The sequence below is a fragment of the Cupressus sempervirens genome, chromosome 7, assembly GCF_028749045.1.
Source record: "Cupressus sempervirens isolate cs-2001-9-10 chromosome 7, ASM2874904v1, whole genome shotgun sequence".
Taxonomy (NCBI): Eukaryota; Viridiplantae; Streptophyta; class Pinopsida; order Cupressales; family Cupressaceae; genus Cupressus; species Cupressus sempervirens.
This window is the reverse complement of record NC_143124.1, coordinates 555,453,914-555,469,690: the sequence shown is the minus strand read 5'-3', so window position 1 is coordinate 555,469,690 and position 15,777 is coordinate 555,453,914. Positions and strand designations below refer to the sequence as shown.

Sequence of the window (15,777 nt, the reverse complement as noted above, 5' to 3'; positions counted from 1 at the left end):
TAACCTTTTTTCTCATCTTTGTTCTGCTTGTTTGGGCACCTAGTAGCAATATGACCAACTTCTTCACATGAAAAGCAAACTAGAGGAACTTTACCTTTATATTTTCCTCTGCTTCTAGAATATTTCTTTGCTAGTAGAGCTTCAATTACTTCAAGATCACTATCTAAACTTTTGTCTGATTCATCTTCACTTTCTCACTGAGATTCCTTTTTCTTTTTCTTTTTCTTTTTTCTTTTCTCCTTGAGTGAAAGCTTGGCTTCAAATGCTGATTCAATGTTCTTGGAAGCTAGAACATAGTTGTCAAAGTTGTCTAGTTCAAATGCACTTAATCTTCCAACTATGGACTCTAGATTTATCCTGTGATTTGCTTCACATCTTCTTTCTTGAATTGTAGAAACTCTGATTGCATAAATGGGAAGTAGAGTTCTAAGAACTTTACTTATTACTATCTCCTCCTTGATATCTCCTCCAGATGCTTTGATTGCACTGACACATGCTTTGACTCTTTCAACATATTTTGCAATGTTTTCATCCTCTCTCATCCTCATCTGATCATTCATTTTTTTTGCAAGTTCCTTCCTTCTTTTTAGAGATTGAGAAAGATGCTCCTTTTCTTCTTTGAGTTGAGCCATGTCAATTTGTAGATCTAGCTTTTCATTTTCAATAGATTTGTCAAGTCTAAATATCTCCATTGTCCTTGATCTTTGCTCAAGTTGTCAAACTTTATCTTGAGAACCACAAGGCTATGATACCAATTGTTGGAAATATTCAAGATAAGATAGGTTACTGAGAGGGGAGGGGTGAATCAGTAACTTGTAAAACTTTCAAACACTTCAACATTTTAGCCATTCATCATTCATTCATCTAATCTACTGCATAAATGAAAGATCAAACATTTATATTTGTCATTAGTGCAAACACTTATTCAATTCTTAATGCTTATCTAGCTCATCACTTAGTCTACAGTGTATACTGAGCATTCATTGGTTACCTTATAAGTTCAATAGGTAAATAGTTCTCATCGAGCATTTCAGAGGATATCGAGTGAAAAAGGTAAACAAAGGACTCAGTGTTTACCGAGTGAAAAAGGTAAACAAAGAACTCAGTGTTCACCAAGCAAAGAAAGGTAAATGAAGAACTCAGTGTTCACCAAGAAAAGCAAGGTAAACAAAGAAGTTAGTTTCTATCGAGTGACACTATATCTACCGAGTCACCAATGGTTACTGAGTTCTAAGCAGTGTTGTGTGGCTAGTATGAATCAAGCCTCTACTTCTATCGAGTGCATGACAATGCCGAGTAATGTAGTGGATGCTGAGTATCAGAAGGTCACTGAGTCAGCTTGAGGAACTCGAGTTTTCTACTATCTGGCATACTTAGTAATGTTTTATTCACTTGTGTTTAGGCCGACCTTGCAATTGTAAATATTGAAATGGTATATATGTAATGTATGGTATCATTTGCAGTATGATGTGTGTGAAAATGATATAAAAAGGAAGATATCGATGTTTGCATGTAAAGAGGATATTGAAAATTAGCAGCAAAGTAAAAGAGATACAGCGAGGTCAACATAGGAACATAAAAGTTATATCTATCACATCAGGTGATCAATGCAAAAAGGATCTTATCAGCAAACAGTTGTAAGTAGATCCACTACTTCATCCTAACAAGTGATTCAGTTTATAAATCTTTTAACAGGGTAGACTTAAAAGTGTTTTTGTAAATCTCCTAACAAAGTGCATACTTCATTGTACGTTTGTAAATCCTCTAACAAGGTGGATCTAGCAATCCTACTTGCTCCTAACATGGCAGATCACCAGAAGTAATAGATATAACTTTTTTGCTCCTATGTTGACCTTGATGTATCCATTTTACTTTGCTGCTGATTTTCAATATCCTCTTTACATGCGAAAATCAATCTCTTCCTTTTTATATCTTTTTCACACACATCATACTACAAATGATATCATACATTACATATATACCATTTCAATATTTACAATTGCAAGGTTGGCCAAAAGAAAAGTGAACAAAACATTACTGAGTCAGCCAGATAGTAGAAAACTCGAGTTCCTCAAGCTAACTCGGCGACCTTCTGATACTCGGCATCCACTACATTACTCGGCATCATCATGCACTCGGTAGAAGTAGAGACTCGATTCATACTAACCACACAAAACTGCTTGAAACTCGGTAACCATTGGTGACTCGGTAGATATAGTGTCACTCGGTAGAAACTAACTTCTTCATTTACCTTGCTTTTCTTGGTGAACACTGAGTTCTTCATTTACCTTGCTTAGCTCAGTGAACATTGAGTTCTTCATTTACCTTGCTTTGCTCAGTGAACACTGAGTTCTTTGTTTACCTTTTTCACTCGATAAATACTGAGTCCTTTGTTTACCTTTTTCACTCGGTAAACACTGTTGAACTTCTCATTCACTCGGTATCCTCTGGAATGCTTGGTGAGAACTATTTACCTGCTAAACTTATAAGGTAACCATTGAATGCTTAGTATACACTGTAGACTAAGTGATGAGCTAGATAAGATTCAGAATTGAATAAGCTCATGCTTTCATTATTTTTCACATGTAAAGGGCTCATGCACCCAATTAATGAATAAAATATGGATGAAGTTCCTCTTAGTACTAGTTAGATTATTAGTATATATATATTTAGTTTGTTTAAATGTTTTAAAAGCATTTTATTACATCAATATATCTCTCACTCTCAACATAAATTGAGGAGACAATTTCTTATAAATACCCCATTGTAAAATGTACTAAGGGTCGTCGTTATTATGCAATAAAATTATGCTTTTGGTGCTAGCATTTGGAGTGTAGTTATTCTTTCTTGAATTTATCATTGTTTTGTAGATTTTTATTCATGAGATTGTGATTGAGCCAAAGGTTTATTACATTCTTTCTAGATGCATGATCTTTTAGTTCTAGTGTTTGCTACAAATATATGAATTTCACTGACATAACAAGTTTGAGAAGAGATAACCTGATTGTGTCTACATATCTTTTTGTCTCGCATGAGTGCACTTTTTGTGGCCTTACAATTTGACGAAGAGTGAAACATCATTTGATTTGTTAAAGATTCTCACTGACAATTGCATCAGTGGATTCTAGGAAGAGTTGCTCTTGTTTTCATTAGTTTCTTGCCGATTTCTTTGAAGGTTTAACTTGCAGCGTGTTGTGTTCTATAGCTTATGTCCATTTAGGATTTTCAATTTCAAGTTATTTGATTTCATATTATTTGTTTTCAATTTCGTTATTTTCTTTGCTAACCCCCTATTAGAGTAGGACCTCATACTAGCTACATTGTTAGAATTGCATACATTAAAAAAATAGAAAATACAAAAATATTGTTCTTTTGGTGTGATATTTGGAGACAGTGAACATATTTTACTTTGATTCCAAGATAAAAGAGTTTTTAGAACTAGAAAAGGCCTCCTTTTGAACACTCACATTTATCTTCTACTGAACGAATTTTAGTATGTCGCAAGACAAACACTGAACCTTGGAGTGGATCCTTAAAAAGATTTTCTTTTCAAGAGAGGAATTACACTATGGATTCCTACCGCTGACCTCGTGCAAAAGGAATGCCCACTAGTAGTCAAAAGTCTCCTACTCAAATAGATAGATCTAGTCAAACTAGGTCCCACTTTGCTGATCCACATCTTACTAATGTTGGTTTTTATTTCTCCCATAAATTGCTTGTGCAGAAAACCCCCCTCTCATCTACTATGACTAATAAATCTTCAAAGCCTAGGAGTAGGCCATCGAAAGCTACAAAAGATAAAGAAGTTGATGTACAAATTTAGTCAACTTTGGATGGTAATTTTATGTTATAATATATAGTCCATTGATATAAGTGAGAGGGGGTACGGGGTGTGGGGAAAATCAATTATCCAACTATCATCCCAAACATTAACCTTAAACAAACTTAACCATGTGAGTAATATAAACTCAAACCACAACAAGATACTTATACACAATCAACACCAAATATGTTAACTAGGGAAACCCTTGATTAGAGCGAAAACCTTGGTGGGAATGGTACCAACAAGATGATGTAGTAATATAAATATTCCTTGTTAGAGGATAGACCTTATTAGGAGTTTGTTACAACATTCATTAGATATGAGTCCTTGTTAGGAGACTTTGAACCCCTATTAGGAGATTCCAACCCTATTAGGAGTTGTGCCAACCCTATTAGGAGTTGTAGAGGATTACTAGATCCACTACCCAAACAGCTTACAGGTTAAGATATTAGAACCCACTGTCCAAATGATCTTTGTATTATTCCTTGTAGAATAATTGAACTGAAATAAACTTATTCCTTTATATTTGTCCTGTCAACCACACTTCTTCTCATTTAGATCTTGTAATTGGATCTTATGATGCACATCCAATGATCCCTTGGATCACTTACACATTCAATAAGCATTCTGATCCTTCTTGCACTGCACACTGATACTTCACATTTCACTTGATCCTCTCAATAAGGACTCATTAAAATTAAGGAAAATAACTTTCCTTTATACCATATCTTCATAATAATTCCTCGAGTTGGCCTTGAGGCTTTCCCAATTAATTCACATAAGATAATTATATAAATCACAATTGTAACAACATTTTTAGCTCACAATCTATACAAAACTTCACACATGTGAAACCACATCTTGTATACACATTGGCATCACCACACTATTTTCCTCTATCACTTTTCTTTGTACATCACCTTCATTATATCTTACATGAAAGATAGTGATAGATCATAAGAACTCTAATTTCCAATGCTCTATTTCTACACTGCTTCTAGTAAATCAAGTGTAACTTCCGTACAACATCGAATCAAAATTTTTTCTTTTAACCATATCATTAGGACAACCTTAGGAACATTTCCTCCACTACACATCATCTAAAACTTCCTTAGCTTCTACACATACTGATATTATTAACTAATATTCTTCTAGTCTTAACAAAATTTTTGCTATGTTGACATCAATGACAAATACAATTATGAATGTGATATATCAAAACTCCCCCAATTTAGTATCATTAGCATTCATGCTACCATTTTCCTACCCCAAAATGATTGATAAGGAATACCAAGAGTGCTTCTTGTCAATTATAAAGATCCTCTCATGAACTATCAGGGGTATCATTGCACTTAACAAATGTAATAGGATCAAGAATTATCTTGATTCTATCCAATATGATATAGTCTTGTTTCAGGAGACTAAGCTATCAAAAAATAACTTTTAGAAATTTTTTGGATGTTGGTCAACATGGAATTCATCACATGTTCCTAGTTTAGGTGCTTCTAGAGGCCTTGTTATATTATGAAATGCTAAGAACATCAATGCTCAACATCTTCACAAGGAACTAATTGGAAAATGTTATCCATCCAACATTATGAACTTCTATTCCAATTTATTAATGTTTATGGCTCTACCCCTAGGTTAGATAAACAAAGTCTATGGCTTAATCTTAGAGGTTTTATCTAGCAATCAACATGCACCAAATCTATTATCATCGATGACTTTAATGTCATTATTCATCTTAGGGATAAGATTGGAGGTATTATTCCCCCTCCTAGAGCTACTAGGGACTTTAATGACTTTTTTGACAATAATGTTCTATTTGATGTTCCCCCACAACTTGGATCTTTCATTTGGACTAATAGAAGAGTTGGGTTCCACCATATTATAGTTAGATTGGATAGACTTTTGTGTTCATAATGTTGGAAATTGGCCAATTATATTGTCTAATAAGATATATTACCATATTCTAAATCAAATCATTTTCCTATTCAATATCCATTATTCCATCAAATCCTCCTCTTACTAGCTTTCAAGACCATCATTTAAGTTTGAAAGTTTGTAGTATTGTCACCCCCATTTTGATGGTCTTTTCAAAAAAATGGTGGAAGGATTCTCCACTAGAGCTAGGAACCAAAATGTTTCAATTTCACAAGAAAATGGAGTATGTCAAAGAAATTGTCAAGAACTGGAATAAACATATTTTTAAAAATATTTTTTAGGAGAAAATGGTAGTAGAAGTAAAACTTGCTGAGATTAATTAACATATTTTACTCCATGGTTTAAATGCTAATATTCATTAAAGATAGAAGATATCGAAAGAGGAGTGGTCTGAATTGTGTAAGCAAGAATAAGAGTATTCGGGACAAAAGTCCAGAGAATCGTGACTTCAACAAGGGGATCAAATTACTAAGTTTTGTCACTAATCTGCCAAACAAAAGAAGGCTAACAACACAATTTTCACAAATGATGGCCATCTAGGAAATTTGATTTTTGATGCTAATGGTATATAAAATGAGAATGTAAGGTTCTTCTCTAATCTAGTTTCCCCTTTCACCTTAGGATCCCCCACCTTCACACCTTGTGGATGAGATTTGAGATTCCATTCCCTCATTGATTAGAAAAAAAGACAATTTGGTTCTATCCATTTATTCTTTTCGACATTCATCTTGTATTTTTTTCTATGCCTCCTAATAGGGCACTAGGACTTGATGGGTTCACCGCATTAATTTCTTAGAAATGTTGGGATGTCATTTGTTTTGAGTTGCTTGAGGTGCTTGAAGAATCTAGGAAAATGGTTTTCATTTTTCATAACTTTAATACCACAAATATTTCTCTCATCCCAAAGGTCAATCATCCCTACTCTTTTGTTGATTTATACCCTATTTCTTCATGTAATACCATTTATAAGATTATCACAAAGGTTGTTTATTTGTGAATTAAGCCTATTATTCCAAAAATTATATCAACATAACAAGGGGGTATTTTAGAATAGGGTCAATTTACAAGCTTCATGGAGAAGTTAAAGAGTAGTAATCTATCCATAACCCACTAGTTTATCAAGATGTGGAAGAATGCAAGCATCTTGGTGGAAAACTAGAGAATGGACATCATGTAGGACATTATAGTTGAAGCCACCAATCTCGATATGGATGGGATCAACTTCTATAAGGATAGGAATGTGTTTGATCATGTTGTTGATGAGTTTGCAAAATTGACTAAAAAGAGAAATGGGTAGGTCAAAATTGGAAACTCCTATTTTAGCCTTTATTCCATTTCTAGACCATGGAGGTTTGTTATGTTTGTTGTGATTGAATACCTAACCCTTCATGGTCATTTTAAAAAGATTTTTGGGTACCACTTTATATTGGTAAATCATTTTAGGTATAGGGTTAGAATCAATTTCCCTTTCTGGATATTTGCAAGATCATGGTCAACCAAACTATGCCCTTAAGTGGCAATAAAAAACTAGAAAATTAGGGTTATGTCAACTTGATGTGCAATTTTCTACTTGTTATTAACTTTATATCAAAAAGTTGAGAGAAAATAATCTCTAGAAAATTGAATCTAGTGTCTAAACTAATAGGAATTATGTCAAAAAAAATAAAAATGATTGGTCAAATTTTTGAATTTTATCGCAATATTACAAAAATTTTAGAACAAAAATAAGAAGTAGACATATGTCTGACCACCTTAATCAAAATCAAATGATAATATTTTTAAATTATATTCTAGATATAAGTAGTAGACTCATGCCTATATGTTAGACATATTTTTGGGTATTTTTATTCTAAATAATTAATTAACAATTAATTTTTGACTTTAGTATTTTTGGAATTAAAAAACTCTTGCATCTGACCACCTTAACTAATTCAAAACTCTGTAAAATTCAATTTTTCATATTTTTCCTTTATAGTAGAAGAAACATAGAATGAGATTTTGGATTTAAAAAATGTTGTACCATTTGAAAGTTATAGTTTTTTTTCAAGTAGTCTGTTAGTCAACACTTTATACATAACTCCATTAGAAAATAAGTAATAATTACTTACTAAACTCATAATTTGACAAACCTTACATTTATGGAATGATAAGAAGATTATTAAGAAACCCTTTTTATTTCATCAAATTTTGGTGAAAAAAAGTCATCAGCTACATGTTTGAAGTCAAAATCACATAAAAATAGGCCAAAAGCACATTTTTAGGATGTTTTTAAAGTTGACCATATAGGTTTGGTATCAAAAAAATAGTAGACCTTATAAAGATATTAATTGTTTTCATTTAATATCAAGGTGGGTGGGAAAAAAGTTGGAAAATATTTTGAAATGGTTTGAGATATTTCAGAACTACAAAATTTTTCAGATTGCCACTTTTTGGCACACCATGATCCTGCACATACCCTTCTACCTAAGGCAGTCACTAGATAATACCATTTTAGCTATCCAAAATGACCCTAAGGGGGATCATGCTTTCCATGAGGTTTTGAAGGTGTTGATTATGAATCTTCTTAAAACTCAAAAAGTGGACAGACCTTGTATTGGTAAAAAATCCTGCAAATATGATACAGAGGGGATTGGTCAAGATGAGGTTTGTGAAGAGGAAAGGAGAATGAAGAAGATGAGATGGTTGACAAGAAGAGGAAATACCTTTCACCTAGGAGATCTTCCTCTAAGAAAAGGAAGAGTAGGAGGTGGATCATAAGATGGAGATGGAATCAAATGAGGATCTTGAGGAGGATAAAGGGAAGAAAACCAAAGACAAAACTGGTATTGTTACTAGAACCAATGTGAAAAAGAGTAAAAAAGTTATGGACATTCCCTCAGATGATGAGCCTCTAATAAAAAAGGAGTTTTGAGGTAAGAAGGTGCTATCTCAAGGGAAGGTTGAGGAGAAAGGCATCAAGGAGGTGGATACTAAAAGAGATATTATGAATATGGATGAGGAAAACCTGAATCAAAGAATGCCCCATAATGAACAGAGGTATATGAAGGGAATCCTTGGAAACATGGGTGTGATAAAAAGGGATATTAGTAGTATGAAGGAACACATGCAGGATATTAAGAGGGACTTCAATCAACTAAGAAGGACTACTAGAGGTGAGAGGACTCTTGGTCAGCATTTGGATAGGATCTCAAATGTTATTGGAAATGTGGAAGAAGTCAAGAATTTAATGAAGAGATTCCCACCTCTAGAAGAAAAGAATAGAGCTATGGAAAAAATGATGAAGGATGTGTAGAAAAATGTGGATGCTATGGGAAAAAGAGTTGACAATACTGAGAAAGCAATAAAGAAACTTACAGACCAGAGTTGTTCCACCTTGAAGACTATAACAAATAACATTAAGATTCTTCTAGAAAAACTAGAATAGGGGAGAATACAAGGTTTTAAGGACATTAAAGAGGATGAAAGACCTAGTAAATGCACAACGCATAATTCATAAAACATAGAGGTTATGGATGACAAAGAATTTAATGAGCTGAAGGCCTCTATTGTGAACACAAACATCCTTGAAGATTAGGTTGTTGATTTACTAAAGACCTTATAGTTTTCTTGGTGTTTACTTTTTGATTTCTTATTGTTTTCTTTTCCTATTTGATATATTAAGGTTACTTTTTATAGTTGTATCATTTTTTGGTGTTGATGCACAGTTCCTCATGGGCTTTCTTAGCTTTTCTATTTGATACTTTGTAAAAGGTTCCAGGCCCTTTAAAACCTATTTTTACTTAATAAAAATAAGGGGGTTTTGTCCCTAGTCAATAAACAATTGAGGGAGCCATAATAGCTTGTGAGACCCTTCATACCATCAAAGAACACAATATTGCAGCCTTTGTTACCAAACTAGATATGATGAAGGGATATGATAAACTAAATTGTTATTTTCTTCTCCTAATCCTTCACTAGTTTGGTTTCCCCTCTAGGTGGTGTAAATGGATTAAAGATTACATTTTGGGTGTGCATTGTTTTTATTCTCATTAATGGAGCACTGGCAGGTTTTTTTTGGTTCTTCCCAAGGAGTTTGTCAAAGTGACCCTCTTTCTCCATTCTTGTTTTTCATTATGATGTAAACCTTTACCAAACTTATTAAATCTTTTAATTAAAAGGGATTATGGAAAGGTATCCACATTGTGGGTACATCCTTGTCCATAATTGGTTCTCTTTTTGCTAATGATACTCTACTCTTTCGACCTTCTACATATCAAGAAGCACAATGTATGAAGAAAATCATTGATCTATATATGGAATTTTTAGGGTAATGTATCAATGCAAATAAATCTAAAATTTATGTCTTTACTACATCTTGATTGCTTAATCAAAGAACAATCCATTTTCTTGGTTTTCCCCTTGATCATTTCCCTTCTACTTATCTTGGTGTTCCATTTTTTATGGGATTGAACAAACCCTCTAATTTGAAATATGTTGTTGATCATATCAAAAGTAGAATTAGTGCTTGGAAGGTTTGTTGATTATCACTCTTAGATAGAGATTTTCTTGCCAAAATTGTTCTTTCTACCATTCCAAATTATTATTTCTCCATTTTACAAGCCCAAAGGCATCATCTCTCAAATTGAAACCTTAATACGTACCTTTCTTTAGATAGAAGAAAATACCTTTAATTTCTATTCATGCCATGTCAACCTATTTGAGAATATGAGGTGTTGGAATTCACAACATTTCAAATAGGAATAGGGCATTTGGTGCTAAGCTAGTTTAGGAAATGTATGACAAATCCTCTGCCAAATATTGTCACCTTTTACAAGAGAAATATTTAGATAATTTGGAACCTTCTAGGGTTTTTACTCTCCTAAACCTGCCAAAGGGTTCAAATATTTGGGATTACAAAATGGCTTCTCGTGAACTTATTACTTCATTCATATCTTGGGAAGTGAACAATGGGGATAGTGTCAATTTTTTGTTTGATTCAATTTCAAGCATGGCCAATATTACATATTGAATCAATGTTTTCATTTCTTTGGAAATGCATCCTTACATCTATAGTATGAGTCATTTGGTGGGAGAGAACACGAGATTTTTATAGATAAACATCATCTCCAATCCCTCAATTTATGGAAGTATTAGACATATCAGTTTTTGAGCTTGTTAATGCTATAGTAATTAAATCTAATGGTAAACATTTTTTTTCTCCTTGGGATGGCTATGCTATTAAATAGTGGAAGGGTTTTCTTTTTCCTTATCTTCCAACTCCATTATGTCCATTAGAGGGTCCTCTTATCCAAGCACAAACCAAGTGGATCCTTCCAAATGAGGGCTATTACAAACATACTTTTGATGGGGCTTCTAGGGGAAATCAAGGTAACTATAGATATGGCATAGTCATTAGAGACTTTATAGGTCATGTGATTGTAGAAAAATCATCTCCTCTCCCTCTAAGTATTGATAACAAAGGTGATGCCTTGGTCTTGCTTTTTGTTTTGGATCTTGAAAAATCACTATCTATATCTAGGTTAAATATTGAAGGGGATTCAACCATTATTATTAATGCATGTATTAAACATCATCTATATAATTGGTCCATATAGTATACATCACATCAAGTCTGGTCTCTTCTTGATTCAATCTCTAAATGTTACATTATGCATACTTATGTAAAAGGCAACCTATTAGCTAATTTTCTAGCTAATTTGGGTACTAATGGGGTTTATATTAACCTTTTACTTTCCCCACTTAATCTCCTTGATTTTTCCAAGTTGGTTAATATTATGATGAAAGAATATGCATAGAATCCTATTGAGACCTTCTCAAATATTATTTGATAGTAAATCATGGCTTCTCTGTGATTTCACACATTTTACTTTTATGGATCTCACTTGTTCTTTTGAGATATTGTATGTAGCTCAAGGTCCTAGCTTACACTTGCATTAGATGGATTTTACTAATATCATGGTCTCAATTGGAATTTTGGATGAAGATCAATGATGAAAACTTTTATATCAATTTTTGGCTTGGCTCTTGGTGTTTTTCTCTAACACCAAATAATGATTGGACAAATAATTGTTTTCATATGAGTTTTGGGCTCTTTTGTAATCACGGTGTTCTAGATTTGGGATTCACAATGACAAGAATCATTAGTGTTGATAGATCCTCTCTCTAGATGTAGTCTTTCTTCTTCTACATCCTTCTTGCATCAAGTAATGATCATAATTTTTCTTTTTTGGATCTTTTCTCTTTAAGCCCTTTTTGAACTAGTTATTATTAATATAAATGTAAAATTTTGCCAGAAAAAAAAAAAGAAGAATTTAATGGAAATTTTTAATTACAAGAATGTTAGCTTCAATGGAAAGTGTTAATACTTAATAATGCTAAAAAATTAACCTAATTTGTTGTAATTTTAATACATGTTTTAATCATTTGATAGTGTTCTTTCTATAACCTATGAGCTCATTCTATAATTATTTGATAATTTATTTTTTAAAATTATTTAATTATGTTAATTTTTTGATTAAAAAAATTAATTCAATTATAAAGTAAATATATTTACTAATTTTAATTCTTTTAAATATACATTATTTTCATAAAATAATAATTAAAATTAATCTTTTTATCCCTTTTTTCACTAAAAACTAATAAGAATCAACATTGTATAGAGATATTTTACAAAAAGAAATGTGAGATTATTTTATATTCTTCTTTGGCATTTCATTGCTAAAATACTAGTTTATTCATTCTACAACCATAATTCATGTGGAAAAGAAAACCCATGTTGAAATTCATTGGTTCCAAGATTAAACTCATTTGTGCCCATCTTGTAGAGGGATTAGGGTTGTATTCAATCAAATTACAAGGGAGTAAAGCCTTGGAGTTGCCTAGTAGAAACCTTGTTGAGACACATGGATTTGTTCCAAGAACTTGTCCTGCTAAGAAGGGTATTAAGATTGTCAAACATTTAGAATGATTCATATTGATCTATTGGAATTTTTCATCATGTCATTCATTTAATTGACATTGCTCTCTATATTTATCAAATGTGCAATAATGGACAAAAGGAAAACAAGGGAATGAATTAGATAAAAAGGATTTGGAAACCCACAATATTTGATGGCATCTTCCCTATATATCAATTTTCATTAAACCATAAAGGATGGTAAATTTTGGTATAGGACACAAGAGATTGAGGGGATCTTTTGGTAGAAGAAAACATAGTTAAGGTCCATGAAGGAGAAGAGAAAGTGTGAATTATATTTATGTGTACGAAGGAGTGAAGAGCATGATAGAGCATCATAAGGAGCTACAAAATCAAGTACTATTACTATTTTTTAGTTATTTTTGGTAAAAAAATAGTATTTATTCCAGTTGCATGTTTTCCATTTCAAGTTGGGTACAGGATATATAACAAATATCTAATAATAAAAACAATGGGGTTAATGGTAGTGAGAAGAAAAATAACTGTAATTATAGGATATCCTCAATGGAAGCTCAATCAAAATTTATAGCCTCTCTTTTTTCTACACATCCATATAGGAAGCATGAATTAAAATGGTGAAGCATTGAGAATGCATATAATTATTTGTTGTAAAAGGTCATAATGGATATGAACTTGACAAACTAGCTCAAAGTAATCTAGAATAATGGAACACCTTGGTAGAAGAATGTGTTTGAAATAGGTATCTTATGTAGCCCGAGTTCATATTGAAATTGTAAGTGTATTGGTGAAGAGTGATGTTTCTTCTTTAAGCTATGAAAATGATGGATCATAGAGTTTGATTCAAAATTTTGATATAAAAATCATAAACATGATTGATCCAAAACACCAAAAAAAAAAAATCTAGCTAAAAGACTAAGTTAACTTCTATCATCAGATTTGTACATAAAAAGAAAAATGCACCCACAGGTAAAGATTTAATACACAAAAAATCACCTAGATTAGAAAAATAAATTGGAGATAACATATATTAAATCCAATCTGGAAAATCTACAACTCTTTATTTGTAATTAGTATAGGTAATACATAGAGAATCTAGAAAGATAAACACAATCCACCTCAAATTTACATTTAGATGAGTATCTAACCCAAATTAATGTAATTATTTTTATTAGGAAGAAGATGAGAATATTTAGGGAAATAAACCTCAGGCATCAAATTTAGGAAGTAGTTGTGTAGGCCAACAAGTGGTAACAATCTCTGCATGTGTACTATCTTTGCATAATGAATAGTCACATATGTCTTCTTTCTATTCCATGAAGGAATTATAATTATTCAATTGCATTAACTTATTTAATTGCTCCTATAGAAACTAATAGCTCAAAAATATCTAATCTTGAGATGAACTAAGCCCATTTTCATCTAACCAATCAAGCTTAATATAATTTCCCTTTGTGTTGGAGCTGTACCATCTCTAAATGTTATGGAAGCATTGAGGTTAAATACACCATATGGTTCTGATTTCATATTAATTTTCAAGGATTCTTCACAAGATTCATGGAATAATAAATGATCAAAGGTAGCTAGGGGAGAATTATATTTGGGAGCTACCATTTGAGGAAGATGACTAAAATCCATTATTATTGGTAATATTTGTTGAACTCTTACTAAGTGCACATTCACTCCTCATGGTTAGCTTTTTAAGAATTGTGTTATCTAACATAATGAGTCCCTCTACAACTTAAGAAGGATATTTTCAAAAGCTTAAGGTGTGTTTAAAAGTTGAGAAATTAGGAAAGCTTGTTGCAACAACATGTTGTAAAACTTGAGGATTTACTAAAGCATTGTGGCCAAATGTATAGGATGGATCCATACCCACATAATATAAAGGATCTGGCATATAGAAGCTCTCATTTCTTGTCATTAAAAACATAATTGCATTCATGGTGGATTCAATAGACATACCTTATGAAATATAAACCCCTCTTGGGTTGTTATTCTATGATTATATACTTTAACCTTGTGATTTTGAAGCTCTCTTCTCATCACAAGAAGTTTTTCTTCAATCTTGTACTCTAGTAATTTCTTGTTTCATTATTTTTTCTTATAGATGAGTAAGCTACAATTATAGACCACTTGCACAAAATAATAAGCAAAGCATTAGTACTAAAGGAATTTTATTTCAAGAATTCATATTGATTCAATTTGCGAACTTCTAGATTTAGCACCTTCTACCAATATTTCAAATCACACTCTATGATTCAAAATATTATTCAAAAAAAGACATACAAAAATTTAAATAAAAAATATCTAAAATTTGATTTATTAATATATTACAAGTCATTTACATAGATAAATCTAAACCTTAATTTGAAACTTCAAGATACTCTCTATACTACATAATACTTCCTCCTAATGTTTTAATAGAGGCTGCAAATAACATTGTCTTCCTCTCCTCAGAACCCACCATGCCTTATAACTAGCCTCAAATAGATCAAACACCTCAACTTACAACTCTTTTCATACCTCTTCAAACCTGTAAAGAAAAGAAAACACATTAGGGTTTACTAACCATACATTACATCTCTACTAGATCATATGGGAAAGAAAAAGGATATGAAATGCATGACATTGTTAAACAAAGTGAAGGGCAAGAGATGAGAACTTTGTGTTGTACTTGCATTTTGAGGAAGAGCAATCCAATTCCCACCAATATTGTTAAGTTCTATAAAATCCTTGAGATTTGCATCTTCTTTAGTGGACCATGGAACCCTTTTGATATTTTCTTTGTGACAACAAGGTGCACTTCCCATATTTGGAAAGCTAACTATATCTAAATAGTTCCATTTAGAGATAAATCACTTATAGTCTAGGGAATAAGTATAACCCACATGAGCAACATACCAAAGATTTTTTCTTTTCTTAAAACTTGAGAGAACATCAATCTATTCTATTATTTCAATCATTGTTTTTTAGAAAATAGAAGCTAGGTACACATAAAATAAAATTCCAACAAATAAAAAACATGAATTACTACTATCTCTTAATATGTTGGAAAAACCAAGAACTCTATTTA

At 32.1% G+C, this 15,777-nt stretch overlaps 1 pseudogene; it reads right to left on the bottom strand.

Moving 5' to 3' along the window:
- Positions 1–13,908: 13,908 nt before the first annotated feature.
- LOC149547984 (uncharacterized) lies at positions 13,909–15,514 on the bottom strand (annotated as a pseudogene).
- Positions 15,515–15,777: the final 263 nt, after the last annotated feature.